The sequence below is a fragment of the Danaus plexippus genome (assembly GCF_018135715.1).
Source record: "Danaus plexippus chromosome 9 unlocalized genomic scaffold, MEX_DaPlex mxdp_24, whole genome shotgun sequence".
NCBI classification, from domain to species: Eukaryota; Metazoa; Arthropoda; class Insecta; order Lepidoptera; family Nymphalidae; genus Danaus; species Danaus plexippus.
In genome coordinates this window covers 139,901-162,236 of record NW_026869847.1, presented here as the reverse complement: position 1 = coordinate 162,236, position 22,336 = coordinate 139,901, and positions in this window count along the sequence as shown.

The following is a 22,336-nucleotide window of genomic DNA, read 5'->3' as shown; positions in this document are numbered from 1 at the left end:
CTCTACCTTGATTGGTATATCTCCACGAGCTTTCGCCTTTTCGCGCCCTCTGTATAGTAACGCGAGAGACCTCGCCTCTACATCCCATGGCAGAGATGAAACCGAAACTAGTATTATTCGGATTTACTACGCGGATACTAACCGTGACGGTTGCTGCAAAGTAACCGAAACGTCGGGATTATGTAGTTTTTAAATAATAAAATCCGCGTAGTAAATCCGAATTATACTAGTTTCATTTAAATGAATACTCGCGAAAATCTTAGATCTCATCAGAGATGAAACCGCTTCCGGGAGAGAGTCGTATAACCCCTGACCATACGGATAGCCAACACCCATCCTTAAGGACGCCCAGAAAAATGTGCCAAAAGCATGTATTAGCATATATAATTATTTTTTTTATAGGCGTCATTAAGGATCCAATTTTCTTTCGCACATAATTTTAGGAGCAGTATCTCTATTTCAGACCATTTTAATTTATCCACTAGACTATATATACCTTAGGTAGTTCATTTGTCACTTAAAATTCGATCATCATTAATAATAATAATTTCAAATTTTTATTTTCAGATTCAAATTTTATTATCAAGTTAAGTTACCAAAAAACAATATTAATCACCTGGAATATAACTAATAATAAATATGTTCTATCAAAGTCAATATTAATGTTACGTAGTATGACAGCGTAATAATTATGGTATTAAAAGTGGAGACAAAGCGCATACAAAGTAAAACTAAACACAAAAAAGTTTAAAACCATATTCCCCGAGACATTCTGTACATTATATATTATATAAGTTGTTACTATTGATACATAACATTTCATGATATACGAGTACAACATGACGCTAATTTGAACACATACAAAACACATCCCAGGAGTCCACCCAACACGACCACTCTCTCCGCCTTTGATATCTTTTATTCAAGTTAAATCCCGTTAAACACAATCCTCGTCATTTACACTAATGGAAAAATAAGGATTCAAAATATATAAATGTTAAATGATTCTTAAAATTATTGTATCAGAGTATGTAACATCCGAATCCAAATTTTCATTTAAAAAAATCTTTCAGCACATTCACAAACAGCGCAATACATGTTACTTAAAATATGTAATTATTGGCAAAAATCAAAAATTTTAAACAACAAGCTTTAAATTCTCTCGCATTATACTCAGGTTTGAAATATCATTTAACTTTAAGATGTTTTTGGTCCATAAATTTTTCCATTTGTGATAATTTTCTGTTAAAGTTTAGTTTATATATTTTTTTTGTGATTTGACTTACTTATAAAAAAAAACAAAAAGTACTAGATAATGTTTATTTTCGTTAAGTGTGATGATAGTGTCATCTCGTTTTATTGTTAATAATCGCAACATCCGTCCGAGTAAAATGAAGAAATAAAAAGATAAACTAGATCAAAAACGTACATTTTAATAATCGCTTAATAACCTAACCTAACTAAGCCAACTCATCTGTAACACAGCTCTTCATAAATTTCTTTTACTTTAAACTTTCATTGGGAATCAGACGGGATTGCAAAATGATTATTTCATTAATAAAGCATCCATTTTTAAATAATATATTTTATTTTCATAATTTCTACTTTTGTTGATTAAAACAAAATATACGAAACTCAGATTAAACATTCGCATTTTATTAATCGACAACAAAATTCAAAGTAAAGTGAAGGCAATTTTTTAAATTAAAAATTGAAAAGAAAACAATTTTGAATTTCCTACAGAACGTTTAAAGATCAGTCTTCAATCTCCGTCCACCGTTGAATTAAGGTGCCAGGGATTCTGTTTCCAATTAAAGCGCAATAACACACGGCGAAGCATCATTACCGGACCGCTTCAATTATGAATACCTCCTTAATATACAAATAGTCTCTGCTGTAAGAATTTTTACTTCCTTGTCTGTAACATAGAAATTTAAAAATTATAATTATATTTTTACATTTATTTATTATTCTGAAATATGGACCTTAAATTTATTGGCACGTCGCTCGTCTTATTTGACAATGTTTTTAAATTTATATTTAAAAAATTTAGACGTTTACGTGAATATAAAAGGCGGACATGAAAAGACAAAACGAGACAAAAGTAAAGTTATCAATATATGTCGGACTTAAAATAAATTAGCCTGTCTGGTATTTAAATTATTTTTATATATAACAAAACTATATGAGTTAGTAATCAAAAGTGTCACTTCTGTGCCTCAATGTATCGTAGGATTACGATTAATTGAAGGCAGTAAAGCTGTAATAAATTTCTTTAATCATTTCTATACATATTTCTTAAATCTGAAACTTAAAAGACATTTTCGTTTCTTCTGGAGTATATTTTCAGGTAAATCTTTGTTTGAAACAATAATTTACCTCAAATAGCTATATTTGTTTTTGTCGCTGTGGTGTCGAATATAAGTCATGATAAATAATATTTTAAGAAGAGGACAGTCCGTTTGTTACTTTTATACTTATGAATAATAAATTACAATACAATAAAGGAAAATTAAAAATCCGTCTTATTATTAAGTTACATCTTACAGTAACATTAGCAACACATAATGAAACTCCTACTAATTTAAATCTCTCATAAATGGACTTTCAGTCTAAAGAAGGGCGTTTGACAAACACTGTTCGTCGAGCAAAAATAATTTAAATGGATGAGGTTTACTTCGGAGATTTACGCAAAGAAATTAAAATAAAGACTATGAAATATTAAATTTTGCAACATTACGATATATTGATGTTCCATTTAAAATACTTTATCACTATGATTTTTTATTTAAATGAAACTAGTATTATTCGGATGAACTACGCGTGATTTATTTTTGTAAAAAACTACATACTCCTGACGTATCGGTTACTTTTCAGCAACCGTGGTCACGGTTTTACAAAAATAAATCACGCGTAGTTCATCCGAAAAATACCAGTTTCATTTGAATGAATACTCGCGAAAATCTTAGATCTCATTATATGGTTTTTTATTCTTGCAGATCCACATTTGATACAGCATAAGTTTATGTTTAACGCTGTGTGATCAACAATCAATTCCTTGCCTTTTCCAAATATTCATCTATTCCATTTCCTTAAAATAACCTTCAAGAAATTTCTTTTTAGCGTTAGGGTCGTATATTGCGCCTCGTCTGTCCGCTACGTCGGTCGATTGTTTTTCGTTACTTAATTATAATTTTCTGTATGCCATAAATCAATATTCCATTTCAATTTCTATTTTATACAAAAGACAAACATCCAATAAGTAAAAATAATTGAGTTAAGCCCCTCAGCAACTTTACAATATTCTGTACGAAACGAAAATAATATATTTTTTATCAACCAATGATATAAGAAATGACATATGAGTCAAGGGAATTAAGAACTCTTTAACAATCTCAGTAAATAGAAAACCCACAAAAATATAAAACTTTAACATTCAATACATTTTCTACTCCTATGTGGGAGTCGATTCTGTAAAACCTATAACGTTTTAATTAAACATTGTTTAGATATTTGTATTAAGAAACCCAGAAATAATATTAGCAAAATTATACGAAAAGTATTCTTAATTTTTGAAAGTCTTGAGATAGAATGGTCATGACAGAGAATAGGAAAGTCTTATTTGTAAAATAACATTTTGAATTACCATTTTAAAAACTATAAACATTTATATCATAACAAATCCATCTGTCAATTTTTGAGCTCAGATTGATGTCTTACACACTACATCATTCTACATTTTAATAATATTTAAGTATTTTTCGTGATTACACAACAAATTTCCTCTCTGTAAGCCAGAGTTATTAATATGAATATTAATGAAACAAAAATTAATCTTCAAACATTTTCATTCATGCCATATTCAATACGTCTCAACAGATTACATTGGAAAGTATTGTCAAGCCCTAGTTCTAAACGACTCAAAAATGCCATATCCTCGTATATACTTTATATAGAGTAATTTAACAGTCTACCTAACGCTACCCCTCCTTGTAATTCTTTCGGCAATGTAGTACGTGGTTCGGGAATGGACACTGCACTAATGCAGATTGGATTGGATAATGGCTGCAGTAGCTTGCATAACCTATCAGTAATTACTGATCGGCTAATAGACACTCCCCTTGATATCTGTAAATATAAGTGAGGAACTATATAATTATGATATTTATTTTACAATAAAAATCCAAATTTCATTTATAAAATAATAAGGGAACTAACGATTAATGCGATAAAGATGTAAGTATGAAGATTTTAAGCAACTGAAGATATGAACAAAACCATTTATGGTTATGATTAGTAAAAAACTTAAAAGGCTTCACCATGCAACCGCTCAGAGGTTAGACTCTCCTAATACATTCTGTAACACTGACTTATTCCTTGTTATGTAACTACACATAGTTTGTTTAACACAAGTTCACTTAATGTTTCATGGGCATTCAGTATTAGTACAGTTAAAGGCTACTCCTTGAAAATTATTCCATTAATTACAAAGTAAATAACTTCGATGTGTCCACTATTAGGAGGTTTTTGTACAACATATTGGCTTATTAAGTTATACTGTTTTATTGATTATTTATATTTAATAATTTCAGACAGTCAATTTGTGTTTCTTTTCATACATCTGTCCGCATGCTTATGTCATGAAACAGAGTATTTGATGTTTGTCTGATATCATAAGCAACAAATAAAACTAAGCTATAAATTAAAATAACGGAAAATTTTAAGGCTATCATAATATACGTTGATCTTTTGTAAGAAAAAAGTTTAAAGTATAAACAGATGTTGCGTGATTTCAAAAGATTAAATAAAACTTAGTTACTTACATACTTACTTACCGAAATTACTTTCAGTTCAATGTGACTTCTATTAACTTATGACTCACATAACTTTCTCGTAAACTTGTTCGTCTAGTTGTTACGTAAGAATTTGTGTTTCTTGACGAATTCGAGGAAATCTTATTAAGTACTTACACTATCCATCCTTCAAACGCCTTAGCAAGGTGATAAGTAAAGTCGCTAAGTCGCACTTTACTCGATTTGAGATGTAATCTTCGCTGGACCTAAATAAACACTCACAACGGTAATTGTAAGGAAAATTCTATCAAATACGCATTTTTATATCTATATTTCGATATTGTGCTTCCAAATACGTTCAAAATTTCGGTTAAACCTATAGCTAAAATTGTTAAGAATAACAGGCAGATATTATATCTTAATAAAATATAAAGTGTCAGCTTAAAAACATTAGCAAGATTAAAGATGACGACGTAAAACGTTACAGCGTAACATGAGTAAACATACTTAATTGATGTTAATAACTGTTTTAGGAGATAATTATCAGCATCTCTTAAGAGTTCACATCCGTATGAATAATATATACGTTGTTTACTAAATCTAACGAAATAATTCCTTGATGACAGGATTAATGTCAAATAAGGTATAATTTTCCGTTTAATAAATATGTTATTAAAATTTTGAGGAAAAACAGATACGACATAAGGACGTAAATAATGAAGGATGTTACACAGTGATGTTTAGAAATCTAAGTTAAACTTTGACGAGTTCATGAACGAGGTATTTTATTTTTATTCTATTCAGTTATGGTAACATTACAAGGTTTCACTTCCTTCTTTATTAATTTTCCCGATGCTTCCCTCAGAGGACCAGCAGAGATCCTTAAAAAAGAATATCGTCTGTCGAGTAACTGTGTCGAGTAACGTGTAACTTTTTTGTGACACTTGTAACTGTTGTTTTGTCTTTCTTTTCACAAGGCGTCAGTTAGTCAGTCAGTCAGTCAATCAGAAAAGGATAATCGTTATTTTGTACATTTAGATACTTATAGAATAAGTTAAAACGACATGATTTATAAATAAATACAATATAAGTTAGAAGTCCGCTTGGTTATACTAACGATTTTATTATTTGCTGCTGCAAACGAAATAAAAACATATACATTCAAAATATACTTGTGTAGGAAAATTTTATTCAAAAATTATAAAATAAAAAATTGAATTGGATAGATAAGAGTATAAAATATTTTTACGGGTTTTTCAAATGTTCACTATAAAAGAGTAACATTAAAAACAGCTACCTGTCAGGTATGAAGCGATGAATAAGTTAATATTCTCTGAAAGGAGCTGTTCAAAGCTGAGCTGTTCAAAGTAATTGAATTTTTGATTTCGAATACCGAGAAGACATCACAATATATCCTCCAACATGGTAGACAGACGGAAATATTTTGTTTTAAACGAGTGCCTTGACATAAGTTTCAGATACACAATCAGACCTATATAATTAAGTAAGGTTTTAAACTTCACGCCTGCAGTTTTAGTAAGGGAATCTCAGGATAAATGACAAGAACAGAACCAAGTAGGGTACGGACTACATTTAATGAGATAATAATATATATATATTGTTAGTAATAATTAATAATAATAATTGAAAATGTGAAGTACTTTATAATTCTAAGCTTAACGTTATTTATATTCTGATAATTATTGGGAATTCTTATGATACTGAACTAGCGCCATTTGTATGTTTGTTATAATAGTGTTAATAATGTTTCTGTACAGTAACTTAAATGTCCAAATACTTAACGATTGTTTTTATATTTTATAATTAGAGCCTTAGCATGTTTTACGTAATGTTCAGTGTCTTAATATTTGATGGAAACTCTTATGAGGGAAACTAGCGCCCTCTGTATGATATTGTAACTTAGCCTCACCTAAATATGTTACATTTGAATATTATAAATAGGATGTAAGTGCTAGACTGGGGATTCTGTTACGAGTTGTGGAGCAATAAACATCTACGTGGAAGTACTCTCTAAACTTATTTCTAACAATATACTTTAACTTTATACAAGTAACAATTACTTTGAAACCTAATAGACGGCGCCTTAATCTCGATATAATGACCTTAATTACATACATTTCTTAATTTAATTACTGTAATCAAAACAGGCTAGCTTAATTGGTAAAAACGCTGAAACGAATATTTCGGAGGTAGCAGGTTCAAATCTTAATCATTGTTGATAATTTTTTAACTTATATTTTCTACTTGAATTTTAATTCAGGTAAATGTAATTTTAGACGTAACCCTTTGTTCTTTTCATAATATTAATAGCTAGCAAAATAAAAATATAAGTTTAGGAATCGTAGTAATATTGAATAAACAATAGTTATCCTATTTTAAAATTAACAATATTAAGTAAGATACCGAAATAAAATAAACTAACAGCTTGATATTTTAAAATTATTGAGAGTTTTATAATTTTGAAGTTATTATATTTTCTTACATAGAGTATAGAATCAAACTTATTGTAACGTCGGAAACGAAATTTAATAAATCAAAAAGTTTATGACCTCGTGGAAGTCGGAGAAAAAACAAAGTTATTGTATTGAAACTGTGACATTTAAAGGTCACGTAACTAAAAAGGTTATCTATCATATGGGATTATTTTCTCACGGAGGTGACGTCGCTTTGCCAACATTATTCCAGTATCAAAATTATTATATGGAAGAATTGTTTATTTTGTTTAAAATGACATTACATATTATTCTCAATATATTACACAGAAAATGTAATCATGCATCTTGCATCTGAATAGAGAACGCATGAATGAGACTGCGGCGTTTCACTGCGAAATTGCGCAGCGAGTAACGTCGCTTGTGAAGGTACAATATTCATTTTCTCATAATTGCTTTCCGACAATGTTGCAATTGAATATTCAAACAAATTTTACTCCCTTAATAAATTGGAATGGCAGCAATAAAGTTCGTTACTATATATCCAAGGAAGATAATTTTCTAGGATGTCCGCAGAGAAAAAACATCCTAAAAAATGCAAGTTCCACATAAACCTAAAGAGGACATTATTTTATGGTAAGTTTATTTGAATAAACAAAATTGGACAGACTGACAATTAAAATCTGATATATTTTGACAACACAAACCTGTCTCACCGCAGACTAATATAATATTTTGCCTTTCAGATATATTTAAAACACTGTCAACTTACAGACCATCGATAAAGTTTTTCTCAGGGTACCATCGCGGATAATTTCTTTTTACACATTGACACAATTTTATATTTCGCACTGTAGATACTAAAAAAGAGGTCATTTGAGTTAGTATTGCTATCAAAAATGGACTAAAAAAAATCCTTAATATTGATGACAAATCCTTAGCTCAAATTTAATAGTTAATACCTAAACATGAAAACGTATAAGAAGTTGATAACATATACTATCCATACCGTTGGAACTGCTCTTTTCAGATGCTTCAGACCTTCCAAACTTCAGTTCATTTCCTAGTTGAAAATCAGTTTCATTTTTTTTATTTTACGATTAACTACATTAATTATCGCTTTGACTGATTCCAAATAGATAAGCAACTAGAAGAATATTTTTTATATAATTTTCTGACATCTTGAAGTGCTAAGTTTAATGTTTCATAAGCACGTCTTCAACTTTTGATACCAGAATTGGATCCGTCATCGGGGTCTTGGGGCATGTCGCCGGATGTTTTTTGATATACTGATTAAAAAAACGCAGATCACATATTTTTACATACTCCGTGAATAAGGTATGTCCTTAACGGTCATTTTTTGTTTGTAACATTGTAGATAGTAACAACGCTCTTTATGATTTTATTTAATTAAATCGTTCCTCAGAGATAACTGCAAACAATTAAAAAAATCAGAATAAGGACACGGCGTAATTCACTCAAATAATCTAGTGAACTATTATAATATTAGCAACTAAAACCACACTGACCCTATTCTATATAACTACTCAGTGAAGGTTGAAATATAAGATCATAATAATTAATAACGTGGATTGTTTTTTTGTGAGAAACTTGATTTAAAATTCAAGTATTTGAAGGGATACTGCATGTCGTAAAGTTATAATACTCTGGGTCTCGGCTAGGACCCCGCTCGCATGGACGACGTTTGTCGTGAAACTTTTCTGTCTTTTTATTTAAGCTACATTACACAAGATCTGAATGTTTATGTGACCTTTAAATAAAGTTATAGACTGCATTATTCTGATATAGGAATTATATGTATATATTTTATAATTACTTTTAAAACTTTAGTGTGAATCAGTAATAAATATCCAAATATCCGGAAAACCTTCATAAACATACGAATATCAGATTAAATTTTGATGATTAAAGGTTTTCTATTGTTTTCGTTCCCACAAAATCTTTTAAATCACATCTAAGCCAAAGACTAAGCAATCTCAATGTTTTAAGACAAATGGTATCTGATGAGGCAATCGTCTTGAACATGCGGCCGTAACTTCCGGCCCATTTATTCGCAGAGGGGCAATAAAACACCAAACAATGCGTATTGTTTCTTCCCTATCATGGAACAAATATGTTAGATAACAATTTTATAATAAGAAGTAATAGTATTCTGAATATATTGAAAACGAAAGTGAATAAAATCTTATCCTTCAATGGCGTCCTTTATATATTTAAGTTTATAATAAAAAAAAAAGTATAGTTTTGTGACGAGAATGAATATTTACATTATTTCCTCGACTATAACATGTTATTGTTGCTTGCCAAATATTATGATTCTAGATCAACAGGAAGTGCTCTATAAATTTTGATTTCCTTGCGAGCCTCAAAATATGTATGAGAAATAGTTAGAGCATGAAAAGCTTTATAATTTCAAATTTCTCTTTATAGGTCTTCCATTGAAATTATTATAAATTTTAGTTCGACAGATGCTTGTTCTTTTGAAATGATTTTATTTTCAGTGCAGCAAACAGTGCAGTAAAACACAGACAATAATAGTTAGACTCTGTCAGTTACATGTGATATGCACTGTTGGTATAACTATTAAGGTAGATATTCTTAACTCTAGAACACCACAACAAATTGCTCAAATTTACCCCAAAAAAAATATTATATATTATTCTGGCTGAATTTTATCACTATTTCACTCCCAGGTTCTTTATGTGCAAGGGTTCAGGTTAAACTCAATTCAAGATTGAAATGTGTGTGAACAGCCTACAGAAAAAACCTTCCTTGTATTAATTCTAATTTTAATAAATATCTGTACTATCTGGTCATAAGAATCATAGGGCGTTTTGACAATTATATACTTATTACTCTATATTCGACTTCTGTTTAATTAGTTATGACTAAAAATGAGAATAAACTTGTCTTATACAAATTTAAAACTGTCATGAAATAAACTAAAAAGTGTAAACAATAAATATATGAATACTTATTAAGAAATATTCTTTTTATAAGAGATTTTCACATTTAACAACAAGCTTAAGTACTGAATAGTATTATAAAAGTAAAGACGCAACAAAAATATTCATAACGAAATAGTAGAAGAGTATACAGAGGACGCGAATATATTGAAGACAGAAAAGCGAATAGAATTAATACAGGTCATTACTAAATGGACATATTCATGACAAAATATTTTGAAACTTATAATGGACAGACGGCCTATATGTTGTTAAGTGGTTGATATCTCTTAAGATTCGACACAAAAAGTGGTATATTTTTACGGTGGTCTCAGCATTTTAGGTCTTAATAAGTTTGATATGGTTAAAAAATTGAATTACGTGGCATGGAAGTGAGTCAAGGGCCCTTAAGGATTTAAGACCAGTGATGCGAAGAATCTGTATTTTGTAAAAAAAATAGGGTAGTGTCCTGGTGTTCAACATTGTGCCGCTCTGCTTAATATCACAAGCTTATGAAAGTATTTTGAATTGGTCCGAAATTGAACCTCTTATCAAATATCAAATTCCAACATAACAACGTATCAGCTATAACATTTAATGGAAATGTTTCAATATTATAATGACTGAGCTACAGAAAATTAGGAATATGTTCAATGCATAAAAGAAAATACCTCTTTGATACTGCATATAATATTATCTAGCTCGTTATACAATTCTCATATCCAAAGTATAATTTCATACAAAGTAGTAAATTTAATCTCGTCTAAATTTATATTAACGTATAAAGTAAAATTAATGGCAAAAAGAAGGAATATAAATATTAACATCTATAACTTTTTTGTTTTGTGTTCCTCCCCCGAAAGGCAAATTCCAGTATCTGGTAGAACCAAAATGGATTTATTATTTTGTTGACTAATTAGAAATATCACAAGGCCTAGAATAACATTGTTAAATTATGAGCTATACTAATCAGTCTATGATATTCTGTACCCATAATTAACGCAGTACAGTACTTATAACTTTTCGATTTCTTTACATCCTCAGCGCCTGTCTGATACTTTTTGTTTCTTTTTTTAGTAAGGTCTTCAGTTACTAAAAAAACTTAGGCACTAGAGAGGTTTTTGATGTTGTGGTTCAAGTTTGTCAGTATCTACATGGGGTCGAAACAGCCGGTGGCGATACCATTCCATCTTCACCACTGTATCATCATCATCTTCAGCCTACCGATGCCCACTGCTGAGTAAAAGCCTCTTCTCACATGGAGAATGTTAAAGCACAGAGCAATTATAAGTCCAGGCTTTTCCACGATGTTTTCCTTCACCGTCTGTTAGTGGTGTCTCTTAGAAAGTACATATAATTTGGAAAAAACCACATTGGTACTTGCCAGGTTTCGAATAGACAACCTCATGCACGAGAGGCGGGCATTAAACTTCCAGGCCACCACATTTTTTATGTCACGACATTGAATATAAAAAAATAATTTCCTGACGATTTGTTTTCATCCTTATTCTTGCTTAAGATAAAATCTTATTAGAGGCTTTATTTTAAGTATTGTTTTAATTATATTTCTGCACTTTGTTTATGTTTTTTTCCTATACCACAACTGTAAATTATTGGCCTGAGTGACTTTTGTTCGCCAGCCTGTTTTCGTAATGAGATTGCCTTTAGACGGAAGGGACGCTATTAATGAAAGCTTTTAATTAATATTCAATTTGGCTATGTTGATGACGTTAAAAATGACGACGATTTTACAGGAGAAGAATTTATCTTTATAGGCCGTTTATAATAATGAAATTGTTTTCAACAAAATTCGTTATAGGAAAAAATATATACATGGTTGAAATAAAGATTATCACTGAATCTCTTGAGACTCGTTCACGAATTCACGGAAGGATCAATCAGGCTCATACCATAAAATCACCGTGATCGATGGTTTACTGTCACTTCATTTTAGATTTATTTTAGATCCGGAAAGATACAATTTTTTGTTTCAAACGAACGACATAAAAAATAAAGAAGAAAAAAAAAGCCATACCAACCGTGAAGAGCGGATTTGTTCCTCATATATTGTAGTGTTGAAAGCAAAATATGCCCTGAATAAACACAGTTTTTGCAGTCATTTGTAATAAAAGAACCAAAATTTTAATAAATATGAGAACTTACACAAACAAACAATGCTAGGCTCGTGCCTTAATAAACATTGTTATTTATATAATTAAAAAAATCTTTCTCATATGATTAACATGAAAGCTATTAACCAAGTCTTTTTCCTGTATAATGTAAATTCCAAATACAAAAGCTAAAATATAATTTTCATTGAGTTAAATAAAATTGTCCAGATAATGACACACACCCCTTGAATGAAAAATATTACAAATACACGAATAAATTCCGCTGCAAAATAAACACATGATACATTTGATAATTTGATACGCTGACTGAATATTAATAAAAGAATTATTATCTGTGTTTTAAAACATAATTTTACCTTGTTTCAATTTTAACAACTTTAATGTTTTTCATACATTTCAACTTCTTCATTTCAGTGCTTTTAATAAATATGTTGGGTTTTGAAATAAAATAAACATATTATAAATTAAAAAGGAAAACTTAATTGCCTTATATTAGCCCACTTTTTGGATTAGGGTTAATATAATAAATTGTTCTGCAGTGGTTTCCTGTGACGTAATTCTGGAAGTATTAGAATAAAAGTAAAACGATATGAATTGTAGAGAAATATATCAATATTAGAAATAGTGGCCTCCAGGCCGATGCACAAATAGTCTCTGGGATTTTGTATTATTTCTTCGTCATTATAGGCCAATCCAAGGCTTGACGTTTGATATCATTGCCCTAGTGTCTTCTCTCACAAAACCAACCTCATTGATGGCTCATTTGTTGATATTTCCCTTTGAATTCTGGCTACCGAAAGACTAACAGCTTCTCGAATGATTTCCAGAACCCTATCGTGATGACGAGAGTTTTGACCACTAACCAGGAGTAATTTACATCACACCAGCTAATGTTTAGCAGTTCCAAGTGCCACCGAGCACATATAGCAAGTTTTTAAGGTAACTTTGCCCCATCTTACTAAATTACTCTGATCTGGGAGAGTCATTTGGAATGCATTGAGATAAATTTTTGGCAGTGTTGGTGACCAATCATGAAATAAGATGCGCAATTTTAGTGCTAATTGGATGCATAAATCTCGAATAAAAGACTTTGATATATACATTTCACTGTCCTCTTTACTTGATTCTAGCCGCACTCACTTATTTTGTGCTCCTATCATAAACTATTTATGAAATTTAATTCTTGCCTCTAGCTCTGGGGCATCTTTGTCTTTTAAGGGTAATGTAAAGACATCATCATGGAATTCTCCCAGGATATGTCTCTTGGAATCTTTTTGGTGTTTATAAAGTTCCGATAATCTTTTTAGATTCATCCCAAAATTATTATAATTACCTTTATGAGGCTTGCATCTAACTTTGATAAAAAAGTATTATTAAAATCATAGACGAGGAAAGGCCGATTCAAATATGGCATTCGATAATTATCGTAGATGCAAGCATTTTTGACCTTACTTATCGGTTGGTTATCGACCTTGTTAAAATCGTTCTAAAAGCTATTTACTATTCCTTTTAAGGATGGAGTACGACCAATTTTATCTTTCTTATGACCGAGAAATTTAAAAGGAGGATTTTTCGTTACCATAGAAACGGATTAACCGCCAAGCGATAATCCGGGATCGTATAAGGTATGTCTTGTATTCCGCCTACCGAGACACAGTGACATTTAATTGGTTATGTCCTAAGTCCATCCGTCCTCATACAGAATTTATGCACTTCATCCAATAGTACTTGACAGTGTTTGAGGTTACCTTTCATAATTATGAAATCGTCTGCGAGGGTTAAGATGAATTCTGTGTATTTATTATTAAATTTGAACCGATAACCTCATTTTTTGTCGTTGTTTATCAGTTTATCTACTAAGATATTAATTACAATATTCAATATTATTGGAGATAGTCATATTTTTTATAAGCAAAAAAATATAATTAAAATTGTAGAATTATACTATGATAGTCCACAATTTTCATGTATAGGACTATTCGTTATTGTTATTTTTGTGACGTTTTCTAAAACGTTTTTGGGTGCATTTGCTTTTATAAAATGTAATTTCCATTTTAAATTTTTGCTCCAGTTGGTTACGACGCTAAAAATCTTTTCTGATTATAAAGTCATTTTCATATGAGATAGTGTGCTTGTGTTTTATTTTTTGTTATTATTATTATAGTAGTAATTATCTAGAGGAGGATTATTTAACATATTTAGCGTAAAAATAGTGACTTTATATTTTCAAATCTTTTTATCATTGCCAATTTTAGTTTCAACTAGAAAATATAAGAAAAATTATTGTCCTTTACACGTCTTATATATAAAATCGTACATTGTCTGAACTATTATACGTCTCAGAGAATATTTTATAATTAAAAACAAGATAACAAATATTTCAACACAAAAAAGATTGGAGAAATTTTTATATTATGCTTGAGATTCTGAGATAATTACACTGTTTTTTGTTTTTGTACAAGTGAACGTCTTATTTAAATAATGAAAAATAAGAAGAAATCAGATACTGTGGAATTTTGAAATTGCAAACGAAATCGAATTGATACTGACATTTTTATTAAGAGTAATTCAATATTCTAATTATGTATATTTTAGTAATAAAATTATTATATGTATTAATATATTTTGTTTTTAATAATCGGAACGTATTTGTTATATTGAGCTTACATAATTCTAAAATGTTTATATTGTATCCAGATAAAACACACTAACTGAGATCCTGAAAAAATCCGTAATTTTGGACACCGTAATATTTACATAAACATATTTTATAAACTCGCATAATTTTATCTATAATGAAATCAAGCCTTGAGCCTGCGACATCCCAAATATTAGTTTAAACTTTAACGATGTATTACTTCGGGTGGTTGTTATAAGAAAATGGCTGTAGGGAATATTGTTTTTAATTTTTTGGAAAACTAATGAATTTTTTCCAAAAACCAATAAAGATTTTCATAATTTATATAAGTAAAATTTTGTTAAATTATTAAAAATAATGTGTAGGGACTAGGAGATTAGTATTCGGTTTCGAGTCAAAACTTATTTAAAATATTTTTTGTCTATGGAAAGGCATAGGGTGGAAAATTTGAAATGAAAATATGTTTTTCAAGGAAACCTTTTCCAACATTATGACAACGATAAAATAAAGTTGCCTTCAATGTTGTGGTTTGATGTTAAAGTTGAGATATGTTTTTGCTAAAAGTTGTTAACGATGTTTGATTCAGTTCTCGTGTGGTTCTTCATTGAACTCGTCCTTTTCCTTGTTCAGTCTCAGCTACACTTTTATATTAAAATGTTCCCAGTAAAATTATTATTATTTTGCTGAATAAATATTGATGCTCCTAACTATAATTAATTAAAATAAAATCATGACTTTCGAATATACTACGAGTATGTGTAATTATATTTTACATTTTATCAAAGGTTCGATTCTTTCATCATCGGCAACATCTTTGATCTCGTCTGCTCGTAATCAAGATTCATGTAAAGAAATCAAAACTTCGTGTAAAAAATAAAATACAATAATAAATACGCGTAGTATATTCGAAAAAACAATTTTATTTAAATGTGTTTTCGAGAAAGTCTTAGTTATCATAGATCTAAGACTTCTTATTTTACTGTATAATGAATAACATAATTCTAACTATTTATTGCCGTTTTCAGAAATGTTAAGATTTTTAAATCACGTAATTACTAGCGTGTGCAATGACATATTATAATAAATGGAGAATATATTTTTATCTTTTTAATAGATTTGAATAACGCTTCCAGACTCCGAGCTGGCTTGTCTGAATATTGTAAACAATATATATTCAGTGTTCAATGGCCGTTTAAGCCGGACTATTAGTCATCGTTGTCTAGAACTCCTATTTTCGACCTCTCTTACTTTAACTACTAATTAATCAAATGAAGCAATTATTATTTTCACAAACAAATGTTTATATTGAACCTATAACTTGTTACTATTTTTTATTTTTGCCTAGTAGAAAACAAAATTGGTCACTTACTCCGTATTGTATAATACGTCGGTGTAACCTTTTTCCCCTACATAAAAAAGGGTTATGGTAATCTATAGGCTGGCGGTATATCGCTATGTATAACCCATCACGAAGATAATTCTAGTAAAAAGTTTGCCAGGCCTCATAGACTTGTTCAAAACGGTTTTCTGCGTTTACTTGCTCTATATATAGATCGTCTTGTAGTCGAACTCTTGATGATTTTAATTTTTATTTAATACAAACGTTCAACACAAGTAACATAACTCGTTTTAACTGCTGAGTTCTTCATGCGGTCTTTCTTAGAAATATTCATTAACTCTTAATCTTACCAAAACTTTTTAAAATTTTACTTTATTTGCTCCGAATCAAGTTTTGAGTAAGCGTTCGTGAGGTCACGTTTTCGCCGACTAATTGAATCAATTAAAACTTTTCCGGCGATTTAGATTTCGTTTACACTTTGATGATGTTCGAGCGGTTATCCAACATTTAATCATTCTAAGGTCATTTAGGGTCGCCGGTGTTGTTTGTTTAATTCAATATTTTAAATGAAAAGATTTAAACCTTCCACTCGGCTTTGGATTGCGTGTGAAGTTTTGAAGTGTTATGGACCGAAAGGTTGAGAGGAATGTTTCTTCGAACAACGGCTTCAAGTACGTGAGGTACAAGATGAGGTATGTTAAAATATCAAGCTAAACGGCTCGAGTTCATCACCCGTAACTGAAACCCTCTCCATCAGTCCATCTATTCCCTTTGCTTTCGTGTTTTAAACTTAAACGACCACATCAAAGCGATGGAGGCATCCATGGTTTATCTTGCAAATTTAAGCATAATAGTTGATGGCGGGCATAGGTGTCATTCATATTCATACATATTAGCTTAAAAGTCTTAGGATCGTTAAATGCATCACGATTCTTTTTGAGTTGAAAAAGAATTCCTTTAGAATAATTTGCACCTGTTATGTTTGAAAAATATAAATATACATTCTGGAAGCACTATTATTTTTTGTTTTGTTTTCTAAGAACTTTAAATAGCCCGTTACCATAACCGGATTTTATTTCTGAAAAACTTAAGAACTAATTCAAAAGTAAAGTATAATATTTTGCAAGAATAGTATCTATACAAAGAATTTTAAATAATTGAACAGGTTGATTCATAACCGATTATGCAAAAGTATCTCTCGAAGTTAAGAACGTAAGACCAACGCTTTTGCAAAGTTCCGCCGTATTCAGTTAATCTCATTAAAACAGCCACAGTTTCATTACTTAGTAAATTCCACTGAAATTGTTTAAGTAAAACAGATTTATTCAGTTTTATTAATCCTTGATAGTTCGTTTGAAAAAAAACTTTTTAACGACATTAATTTTTCTTATATATCGTACGACATGACGTAACGCAAGATTTTTAGACTCGGTTTTTATGTTAGATGTTGATAAATTTAACGATCATACAAATTCAATGTTCTATATCCGAAAATGAAAAGGCCGTGTTATGTAAGCCACCGAAGCAAAATGCAGCCAAGAACGAAAATTTAATGACCTATTAAGCGGTCTTGTGTATCTTTTTTAGGTCTTATAAAAATATAAAATATTAACGGTGATGGCAAAGATTTGATAAATTAAATAACAAAAAATGTATTTATGCCAATCTGAAAACGTACCAAATATTTTATTTCTTCAATAGACGAACTATTTATAAAGATATTCATTTTGTACGATTATATATTAATGGATCCGTAGGAATATAAGCTTTTACTAATAACAAAAGGTTGTATTGAAACTGATGAATTACATTTTGTGAGACCCAATACATTCCAATTACTATAATAAGTTTCTTAGCTTTCAATGAAAAAAGAGTTTTCATTTTTTTTCATTCGCCTCATAAGTAACTTTTAGTTAATAAGTCGCTTTGGTCCTGTACGCTCTATTATATCAATTGAAATATTGAGAGGAAGAAGTTAAGGGTTAATAAATACAAGTCTTTATATTTAAGCTCGCATCAGACTTTATTGAAACTGTTTGAATAAAATGGTCTTTGCAGTCATTACTTCGTATTTTAGTCAACTGTCAATACTTTTGATTAATGTTTAAAACTCAGAAATCACAACGAAGGTTCACTTATAGTCAAATAAACAAATTTTAATATGTATGATATATTAAAATAACTTCAAATATTTCATTAAGATAGAGAACCCGCAGGAAATTCTTTCCTTTTGTACAGGTACGTGTTTATGAGCTATTTAAGCTATATATACGTGTTTTTTTATCTTTAGCCATCATCTGAGTTACAAGCGCGAAGCCAAGTAGAAAACCTAGAAATTACAACGTGCAATAAAATGTTTATGTGATATAAAGCTTATTGATATTCATTAGGTAAAAACCGTTTCCCGCCAGACGCCCGACAGAGCGACACTTCGGTAAACGGTCCAGACGTAGATAATACTATCCTCCTAGTAAAAGTTAACGTAATAGGATTTGATGCTCTTACCTTTATTGTTGTTTAAGGCAGACGTAATGTACCGTACAGTAAAATATCAATTTATAGATTACTTCTTGTACACGAAAATAAAACAACAAAAAAGGAAGTTTATCAAAGAGCTATAAATAAAATAATTTTTTTTTATATTTACTGTTATGAATAAATGAATTATAGAAATAAAATGATAATAATATAACATTTTTACCAATCACTATTGTGACAAAATATTAAATTCTCGGTCTCTACATATAATAAAATGTGATGGATCGCTGTCTGTACATGCATGTAATATTTGTAAATAAGAAAAATATGTGACTCCATGGAGCTCAGTCCCGGATTATCAATCGTAGAAACCTGTTAGTTTTGGTAGCCAATGGATAGCCATAGGACGTAGGGAGGTATTTACAATCTAAAATAAAGCCAGGTGACTATTCGATGTAGACAAATTCGCGGATACGATACGCTTGTATTAAATATAATAATACTCACAATTAAAAGGCTATAAAAAAATTGCGAGTTTTATTTATTTAAATGAAACTATTATTTTTCGAATATACTACGCTTGATTTATTTTGTAAAAAAACTACATACTCCCGACGTTTCGATTACTTATCAACAACCGAGATCACGAAATTTAAATCACGCGTAGTTTATCCGAAAAATATTAGTTTCATTTAAATAATAAAATTGTTAAACAAGAATGGTCTGCAGCCATTTAAGATAGGACATCTCTTAATTGAACAACTATTTAACCAGCGTTACCGATTTTGGAACATCTCCAATCTAGCCTTACAGACCCTTCAGAATCACTAACGAATACGTCAATATCAATTTCTATTGTTACTATTAGTTTTAAGATTCACTTTCAACCTAATTAACTTGAACATTAGTTATATATGAAACATTGAAATGATTCTTCTATTAACACTTTATTTTAGTACCCAACTTAACCCTGAGTATATAATTATTTTTCGGTACTTAATCAAGCCAATTTTTTCGATCGTCCCGCTGTGAAGGGGTGATCCTTCACTTGGCTTTCCACAGAAATATAGTATATAAATATAAGCATTAACATCCTGCATTGTTGTAACAAATAATGAACTGCTAAATAAAATTAATATTGTTGGGAGATATTTAATGGAAATTTGCTTCTAACTATTAGTGTAATGGTAAAGTTTTAGAGATTTATATTACTAATACAATTTTAAAAATAACTTTCGTTCGATGATTGCGAGAGTCAAGATAAATCTTTAACCCTTTGTATTGTATCAGTTTGCGATCGTTTCGCCGCCTCACTCCCACTCGTCTCAACGCGACAACCCATCCGTCACTGACATAGTGACACAATGACATATTCGACTTATGTCTGTTGTAGCTAACAAAATATAAACAGAGATTAACAAGGCATTCCGGCACGGTATGTGATGTTTTGGAGTGTAGACACTTAATGATTTCAGTTGCCGTGTAAAAACCAAAACGTTTGACAAAATCTAAAACATTAAGTGAGCTAGTGATATCCAAAACATATCGTATGAGTTAATCGTAACAATTAGTTTCAATAATACTCCTTTGCAATTTTTTTTTGTGAATAAAAATAAGAATAGTTTATAAAATATTAACTTTATTATAAATATAATATTTTGTAACATTTTTGTGATATTTAAATTTAAGTAAAGTCTACTTACTAGAATTTTACAAAACCAATTTATTTACATTATTAACCAAGACTAAATTTAAATGTTTGTATCCGTACTGTTAAAGATTAGACAATTTATCAAATGAAAAATATAAGTTACATCACGTCGGAATGATATCGTTTGTAAGCGATTCAGTGTACCCGGGGACATGGACCGTCTCCTGTGTTTCTGTGAAACAATAAGAGGAAAATAGAAAAGTGGTTCCTTTGTAAAGAAACGGTAAAGAAACAAAAGAAAGATTATTGTTTCATTAACCCCTTTCGTATTTATTTCCCTAAAGAGTAGAGAAAGATAACAGTCTTAAACAAACGATTGTTTTGAGACAATTTGTTAATGTGATGCTTTATGTGGTTACATCTTGTTACATGTAGTTCAGCAATACTTGCAGTGCTTATTAGATGAAAGCGTGACGCGTCCAGCTGACTATATTACTTTCTGAGACTGGTACACCCGGCGTAGTGCAATCTTTTCTAGTAATTTTTAACGTATTATATTTAAAATGTAAGTATGATAGTGAAGTTTAACTTCAAAAAGTGTTATATGGTTTCAAACCTAAAAAAGTTTACACTTTTACAAAAGGTCACGAACGGTAGTAGTGTGGATCTCCCTGGCTGTTTGCGGGCAGAAATTTTGCCAAGTTTAACGAAGTCTTAAGAAACTATGGACTAGAAGGAAGAAACGAGCCCTGAAATTAATTTGTTACTGTAGTAATAGACCCGGGTATGTCAACTGATACTTCAAACATATAACCATCCCAACACATGAATTATAGAAATGTGTACAAACATAAAGATAGTATTTTTTTCTTCTTTTTTTATCGACGTGATAAAATGAATAACGCGTACTCATCCACTGATGCCCGGCGTCAGTGCTCCTTACTGACTGCCAAGGCCATAAAGGCCAAAAACATAGTATAAATCATTGAACTTGTTAAAGTAATAATTTTCGACTTCAAAATATTTTTAACAAACATTGCAATATTATTATAATGTTACTTAGGTATGTTATTATTATCTATATTACTCAGAAAATACCTGACCGACAATATTCTAACCAAAAAAAAAAATTGTAACTGTATTTCTCACTAAAAAGCAAATAAAAATTTAAACAGATAATGTTCAAAGAGAAATATACGCATACATGGACACGAGCGACATTCGTGCCTATATGCTGTAAATCAGGTGAAGTTCCTGAGAACTTCCACATTATCTTAACCCTAAACGTATGTGATACTTTAATATCAATAAAAAATAATAATTTTTTTTACTACATTTACAAAAACACATATCTATAGAAAATATGTTGTGAAAAAAAAATCTTTATCGAATTAATATTTTTTTAACATTTCAAAAAACAGTAAATATAAATAATTTGGGTATCAAAGAAAAGAATGCCACACAATCGCTTCGTTTTTTCAGATGGAATAAACAAATAAATAAAGTTTACTCAACAGTAAATTGTATGTTTTGGCTCTTTTTATTTATTTAAGCGGAGCCTTTGATCTCTGAGAGTACGATATTTTATAAGGAGGAATGGCATTCAAGTTATACTTTTAGATCGACCGCAATAATAAGCAAAGGTTAAAATTTCCATAAGATATAATGTTATAATAATTTCTGAAACTAGATCAAATCTCACCAAATCTCAGGGAATCGAAATTTATCTTAAATACATGTATTAAGAGTCATAGAACTTGCAGTCTATTTATACCTGATAAAATTTAGTTTTGGTTGAAAAGTCATTTATTAGTTCAAAATCGAAGCAAAATGAAATATGATTTATCATAAAAAATATTCAAATAACATATCTCTATGGTATTTTA